Here is an 8,280-nt window from a genome sequence, read left to right as displayed (position 1 = left end):
GGCCTCCGCCCCCCGAGAGGCGCCGCCTCCCGCCGCCGGGGCCCCGAGCCGGGGAGAGCCGGGGCGGCCGGAGCGTCCGCCCCCGGAGCCTCCCGCAGCCCCACCGGGTTCCTCCGGCCCCGCCGAGCCCCGGAAGGCAGCGCCGGCCGGCCCGGCCTCCGCCCCCCGAGAGGCGCCGCCTCCCGCCGCCGGGGCCCCGAGCCGGGGAGAGCCGGGGCGGCCGGAGCGTCCGCCCCCGGAGCCTCCCGCAGCCCCAGCGGGTTCCTCCGGCCCCGCGGACTCCTCCGCAGCCCCAGCGGGTTCCGAACGCCCCGCGGCTGCCTCGGCCATCACGACCATCTCTTATTAGAGGGAGCCTAGAGGGGGCTGCGAGGATGGTGAGGGGTCTGAGGGGCCGTATGAGGAGCAGCTGAGGACACTTTGTTGCTCAGCTTGGAGAAGAGGAGGCCTAGGGGAAACCTCATCGGGATCTGCAGCTTCCTCGCGAGGGGCAGAACCATCTCTCCTTTCTGTGACTCTGTGATCTCTCTCAGTGACAGGACCTGAGGGAGCGGCTGGAGTTGTGTCAGGGGAGGGTTAGGTTGGATATTAGGAAAAGGTTCTTCCCCCAGAGGGTGGTCGAGCACTGGAATAGGCTCCCCAGGGCAGTGGTCACAGCCCCAAGGCTGACAGAGCTCGAGGAGCATTTGGACAATGCTCTCAGACCCATGGTAGGATTCTTGGGGTTGTGCTGTGCAGGGCCTGGAGCTGGATTTCGCTGATCCTTGTGGGTCCCTTCCAACTCAGGATATTCTATGTTGCTGTGATTCTGTGGCCACTCTTAACTGCAACACACATCTGCCCAGCTGCAAAATGATGACAAGGTTCACACTGCCATCAAACAGGGCACAAACCTCCTGAGTTGCTGGGTCAGCATGGCCCAGTTGAAGGAAGCTCTGCTTACAGGTTAATTTGTTTACTGATATTTCACATCTTTAAAATTGTAAGATGCATGGAAATCACAGCCACAGTTCTACAAACCATCCCAGGTGTACCAAGCATATGAATGGTGCCATCAGCCAAGCCTGACAGGGAGAATAAACTATGGAATCATAGAACATCCTGAGCTGGGAGGGACCCACAAGGATGACTGAAGTCCAATTCCTGGGCCGTGATAGTGCCAAGATACAACTTACTTTTGCTCTCTATGTTCAGTATTAGCATGAGCTGCTAAATAATTGTGTGTGGAGAGAGGGGCACGTTGGCACTGAAATGAAGTGAAACAAAGAGGGGGAAAGATGAAAAAGCTGATTTCCTTCCAATTAAACTCCGTCCGTCAGGGTTGGCATGGCAGAGTATAGCATATAGGAACGCGTGACTAAGCCGTGCAAAATATGACAGAGATGTATTCCTGCTGGCAGTGTCCCACTGGAGAGGTAGCAGGGAAATAGTGCACGGTTCATCGGCCTTCTGAGCCAATTGGGATGCTGTATCAAACACCACCCACTTGGTAATAAAAGCATCCTGTGTGTTTTGCAGGAAGCTCTTTGGGATTAGGAAATTTTGACATGGACACTGTGCAGAAGGCCCCCTTAGGCTGCCTGAATTGGGCATTGTTCCGGCTTTATTTCATTGCTGGCTTTTGTGCAGTTTCACAGTTTACAACATGGGGCTTCACTTTAGTTTTTCAGAAAAAAATTAAAAAAAAAAAATCCATCTGGGCAGGAGGTCAGATTGGCAATGTGGGCTATTTCCCAAACACCGGTGTGAGGCTGCTCACATGAGTTATTTGTAAACACTGCCCCTGACGCTGGCCCTGCCTGTTCTGAGCTGTTTGCCAGCTGCTGCCCGGCCTCTGTCAGATCCCTCTGGCAGAGCAGTGCTTCCCCATAGGATGAGGGAAGATATGTAAAGGACTTCTCAAACAAGAACCACCTCCTACAGTTTGAGTGAAGGTGTTGGAGGTGAAGAGCCATTAACATGACAGTTTTGGAAAGCATAATTTGTTTCAAGTGGCTTCAAGGTTTTTTGGTTTGGTTTGGTTTGGTTTTTTGTGGGTTTATTTTTTTTTTCTTTCCTCAGATGCTTTACTGATATTTCACATGTCATTTGCCTAATTTGGGAATCATTCCTGGGTCCTGGTCTGGAATGTGGGATTTCGCAACTCTGTTCTTCAATGACATCATGTGGTTTGTACTGAACACAGCAGTAATAAATGAGAGCAAGGGGAGTTTACCAGCCTGTCTACAATAAACATTTTATCTGAATAGTCATCTTTTGGGCATCTGAACTAATTTGTGTGGATTAGATTTTACCTAGCAAGACATGCTTTCCATGCATATAGGACAAAGGGTCCCACTTGGATAACAAAGAAGCTACATCTTGGTTTCATCTCCCCCTTAGCAGTGGTGGCTGTGAAAGCCAGAGTTCCCGAGAGCTTTGGTAGAAGAACACGACTTTGAGAAGCCAAGAGGAAATTCAGTCAGGGAAAAATGCAGAAAGTATTTGGTTTCAGTTCCAATGAAATCTTGTGTTTCATTCCTGACACCAACACGCACCTGGAGGAGGAGAAGGTGGATTGCAGGGGTGGGAGTTGGTGTAGCTTTTCTCTTCACTGAGCTTTCTTCCTGCTTACACCTGTTCGATGTCATTATAAGTTGGAGCTCTCATGAGCAATTGCACTTCCTGTAGAAGAGTCCAGTACTGGCTTAATAGGAGGAGTGAGCATGTTTCTGTGTGCAATTGCTTCTGGGAATGGCAGATATCTGTATTTATGGATGCCTGTTACAGGAGTATCCCCATTTGTGGGGAAGGCTCTTCATGCACTGCTTAGCAATTCATATGGAGTTCAAGATGCCCCTTCCTTTGTGCTCTCAGATGGCCTCCAGGCAGCACCCAGATGTATTTTTAGCTCTCAGAATAGGGGAAAATTTGCAAGAAATTGTGCAGAAAAGAAATAAGCAAAAGAGTTGAAGCTGGCTCAGTTGTCGGATTTAGGCAAGCTGGATTTCCAGGAAGAAATAAGTGTTTCTGTGAGAGAAATGAAATGTGTACAAAATGAGGCAAACTACCTTCCCAAGGATTTGCTGCAGAAGTAATACACCTTCTGGAAAAAGACCAGAGTCGAGTAAGGAAGGAAATAAAGTGGAACTTGTAAGGGATCAGTGCTCCATGAGCACACCTCTCACATCTCAAAACCAAAAACCCAGGCAGAGATATAAATTCAATGAGCGACCAGGTCTGCATCAAAGAGCGTTTGAGCTGGGATGTGAGACAAGAGAGCACAGAGTAATAGCAAGATTTAATCATTCTTCCGGTGACTATCGATAGATAACCTCAACCAACAGTGCAGTAAAACTGCAATGCCTCATCTATCACGAGTGGTCTGAGGGCTGCAGAGATGTCCTATTGCTAATTAAAGACCAGCGATGTAGAGCAAGCAGGGGCTTCAGATATACTTGGACAAGGCTTTGCACATTCCTAGTTAGCATGTTACATTAGCCTGTAATTCCTATAACCCTCTAAAGCATTTATGGCTTTTTACAGACATTAAAAGCCAGTGTTACTGCTGAAAAAGGCTTGTAATTGAAGTCTATGATAAGCAGCAGATTCCTTTTAAACGAGGTTGGTGCAGTCATTAAGCTGGGGTGCAGAGATTATCTCGTGAACAGGTTCTACAATATTGCTAATACACACAACATTGCAGTGTAGCAGTTAATCTGAAAAAAAAAAAAAACAAACAGGAAAAGGAAGGACAGCAGTAAACCACAAATCTTTGTTTAGTTTGGATAACAATAATCAAAGAACACAAAAGCCGATTATGACTTTGCCTCCCACTGCTTTGTGCCTATTCATGCAGCCTGTCCTGGCTGGCCCACTGAAGTGCAACCTGAAGGAAGCTAACAAATACTTCAAGTCTTTCTTTTTTTTTTTTTTTTAAATAATTTGCAGATGATGTGCTTAGACTGGTTTTCTTCGTCTTAGCTGCATGAAATAAACTCACCAGGGTGGTAACGGCTAATCTTGCAGCCTCATATGGCATTAGAGGCTTATTGATGATGTTAAAGTGACTGCCAAGTAGCTGGATTCCATCCAGAATTGCAAGTGACCTGGATATGACATAAAGATAATTGGATTTAACCCCTATATGCACTATTTCCTGGTCCAGCTGAACGATTGTCAGACATGGCACTTATTTTGTCATTGCAGGAAAATACGTCAGATCAGCTCAAAGGGGAAATATCTGTGCCGTAAGAGTGTTTCTCATCCATCAGTACCTACTTACCCATGTCTTAGAAGGCCTGCACAGCTATAAGAAGCAGAGAATCCACTTGAGCCCTTGCGGGATGCTGCACTAACACAGTGTGGTTGTTTCCACTGGGAAAGCAACTCCAGGATGTCTACACACCCTTCATCACACAGACTGTGCAGCCGGGATCCAATGTAATTGGAGGTCACAGAGGTGCTGTGTCACCTACCTGTCCATGCCATGGTGGAGCACCTCACCCTGGCAGGTGCATCTGGAGAGGTTATGAACTCTCCCCGTCCTGCACTGTGGGTTGGACCTGCTGGTCCTGGTGCTCTTCTGTAAAGCATGAACCACCTCAAAGGGCTACAGACAAGTGAGTTGTTGAGAGACACACGCCTGGCCAAACATCTGTTGGCAGTTCCTAGGAATCCTAACACCCAACAGAGCTGGGATAAGGCAAACTGCCTCCTGGCTCTCTGACACGTTCCCCTTTAAGCAGCAGCAGACTATAATTCTGGTTTAACTGAGCAATGCCTGTAACTGTCATCCCAGCACTGGCTTTTTCACTGGAATGACAATGATCTTGAGTTGCCTGGAATAAGTCTCCATGTGGTGCAGCTCCCCTGGAAGCTGTGAGATTTAATCCTTGTGGCATCTTGTTACAGGGATCAGCGGATAGAGGATTATAGATGTGCAAGTGGCACCCACTCTCTGGGGAAAGTAGGGAAACATCTGTTAACATGTGTGACCAGGCTTCCAAATCCCCAGTGTGAACCAGACCTAAGACTTTTTCATGGCAAGGTGGATATCAGGAAAAGGTGTACTGACAGGGGGAAATCTGTGAGCTCTTGCTACAGTTTGTTGCTTTCTAAAAGGGCTGAACTCTGTGGTTTCTTAGTGGAGTTTTTGTTTGGTTGTTTTTGTTGGGATTTCTAGAGAAGGATTTTTCTGGTTTCATTTTAGCAATGTGAAGCCTTATCTTTGTGTGACTGGGGGGTCTTTAAGAATGAGTGGAAAAATAGTAGGATTATGACCTTAGCAGATCCAAAGATAAAAGATAAGCAATCAGAAAAGGAAGGATTATTTCTTAAATTGCTAGAAACTCACTGTTGCTTGTTATCATGTATTTAATTTAAATATTGGAAAGACACCTGGGGTAAGAATCAAGCTGCTCAGGAGATTCAGGTATCCCATCACTATGAGAAAACCTCACACCTACCTTCCACGTTGTCTAAAAAGCAAAGCAGAAAGGAAAAATGTCTTTATAGCTCTCAAATAGCAAACATGTTTTTTTCAACTAAATTTTGAAGCCTCTGTTACACATAAAGAGTAGGTGTAAAATATATTTGTTTCCCTTCAAATCAACTAAATAAATGTCGCTTCCCACCACACAAATTGTCACTTAAGCCAGCCTTTGAGAGCTGCAATTTCTACCCATCTCGTGTTTTTGCTGCCTGAAACACTATTTCAAATATTTTCAGCTTCGCCCCAAATACAGCTGATGATTTTTGGAAGCAGCACTTCAAATGAAGTTGGCTGTGAAGAATTTGCCTGGCACTAAACATCTGCAGTCAGCACTGTTATCAGCAGAGTGCCACAAACCCTTCCTCACCTGTGGGATGCTAATAGGTTTATTGCAGTTCAGATGAAAGATGTCTAGGCCATAAGCCTATCCCGTGTCTCCCAATTTTTTTCCCCCAACTGGAACACCTGTGAAAGAATGTGGTGTTTATGGAAGTAGGAGTCTGACAGCACTGTTTGGAGCCAAATATAATGCGCAGTCCTCCCTAAGGAGGCACTGGGGTTTTAGCTATGAAGATTTGCTAATTTAGGCTCTACTTCAATTCCTGTGCCCTGCCAAATCTGCTATGCCTCTAAATCCTGAGCACCAAGAACCCTACAAGCTCTTCTCCCGAGCCAGATGTACTTACTGCCTTCCAGTGTACCATACACTTAATTTCAAATCAAGCCCCTTAAAATTTCAGTTCTAAACTTTGAGCCCAGTGAATCCTTACTGGTAGGATGAACCTTGTTAGAGCATGAAACCTCACCCAGTCCAGGGAACAGCACACCCATTCTCTAGGAGAAGGGCTGATAGAAAAATCGACTCATTTGAATTCAGCTCAGAAAAATTTTCCACTTTATGTCATGCTTCCTGCCAGCAGAACGCAAAGCCTTTTTTATCAGACTAAACATTCTCCAAATCCCTGGGCAGTGGGTAATAATGTCTACTTCTATAGTGTACTTCAAAGCCTGTCTTCAAAGCCTTCGCTACCTGCACAACACTGTAATGACCTTTACTTTGCAGAGAGATAAAGCCACGCTGGGCAGCAGTGCTGGCCAGGGGAGGACGGAGCCATGGCACAGGATGTCAGTGGTGAATTGGGAAGGGCCTGTAGGTCACAGGAAAGTGAAATCATGCAAAGAGCTGCTCCACAGGCAAGGGTCATTAGCTGATGCCAGGCAGGGTGGGGTGGACCTACAGGCAAAGGTCATTCCTCTGCTCCCACCTACTCCAAACCCTTTAACACTGGGCGCTTTGGAGCCACCTCAAGCAATCTGGCATTGTGTTCTCTTGTCTCACTTCCCTGACTATACTGCTCCATCCTACTGCTCCTCCAGAATATCTCTCCCTGGCTGCTGGCGTAGGCTCACGGAGGGAGGGATGCCACAGCATGGCAGGGAAATCTGCACAGAAGAGCTGCTCTAACTGGCTGCATTTGCCCAGATTCCTCAGAGCTTCCAGATCAATGATCCATCTGCCACTGAGTGTCCCTAGGAATCCTCTTCCTGTCATAGCCCCCTCCTCCTCCAGTCAAGAGGTGCTGGGTGATGGGTTAAGGGAACTTGAGGCTGCCAACATGCCATGGCAGATTCCAAGTCCTAAGCCTCTTTTGGAATCTCTAGAATCCTTCTTTAAATTGAGCCCCATACATGTAAACCAAAGGAAAGGCAGTAGGCTTTTTCACTTCTAAATTTCCATCTGCCAGCAGAGGAGAGGTTGTAGATTTCAGAGAAATAAGAGAGAGTTAGTTACGCTTCCCTGAATAATTCACTCCTGTCAACAGAGGTTGCTAATAGAGGCTCTGCCTGGGCATTTGGATGGAAATTAATGCATTGAGGAGACAAAGCTGTGTGCAGTTTGCAGACATGACACCAGCTCGGTGATCGGAAATGATACATCGAGTTTTATTATAGAAGATTCTTGGTAGACATGTTTATTAAATGACTTGCCTGCCAGAAGCACTAAAGGATTTTCTGTTGTTTTCCTTCTAGCTCGCTGTATCACTTCTCTAGGGCTTCAGATGGAGCATTTCCCCATACATGGCACTTTTTAGGCTTTCCCCCCCATGGCATCATCCTAATGAGCCTATAGGCATCAGCAGATATGAAACTTCCAATCTGCCCAAGTCTCAGATTCATTGGGGTGAAAACCCCAATTTTCTAGTCTATCCAGATTCCTTTGCATTATCCTTCAGGTTTCTCTGGTGTTTGTGATCCCTTTCAACTTCATGTCACTGTATGAATGCCTGTCATTCTTTTGATCAATCCTTCCTCAGTGATCAATAAAAATGTCAAAAAAGACCAAAGACCTGATCTCTGTGATGCTCTAATAAACATAATTCTGTAACAGAATTACTCCCTGTTTAGTATTCTCTTTGTCTGCAGCTGCTCAGCTGTGATTTGGTCCATGGATTATTGCATTCAGATCATCCAAAGAGCTAAATTTTATGATATGTTATCAAATGCTTTACCAAGTCCAAACAGGCTCACAGACTTTTAAGATCAGAAAAAAGCATGAGAACATCAAATCTGCTCCTTTCAATCCTCGGTTGAGTTTGCTAATAGTATCACTGAAGCATCTCTTCCAGAATGTCCAAATTTGAAGATCCCATGAGATGAAAAATCAAAGACTTTGCTTCATTAAGCACAAATATTGCCTTTTTTTTTTGTTTTAAAATACTTACTGTTAAATTTAATCAGGCCTTACTTTCTAGACATTGAATTTGTGTCTTTTTTTCTCAGATTAAAGATTGCCCGGTATCCCATTG

Source organism: Lepidothrix coronata, unplaced genomic scaffold (assembly GCF_001604755.1).
Source record: "Lepidothrix coronata isolate B3197 unplaced genomic scaffold, Lepidothrix_coronata-1.0 Scaffold11, whole genome shotgun sequence".
NCBI lineage: Eukaryota > Metazoa > Chordata > Aves > Passeriformes > Pipridae > Lepidothrix > Lepidothrix coronata.
This window is presented reverse-complemented; position numbering follows the sequence as displayed.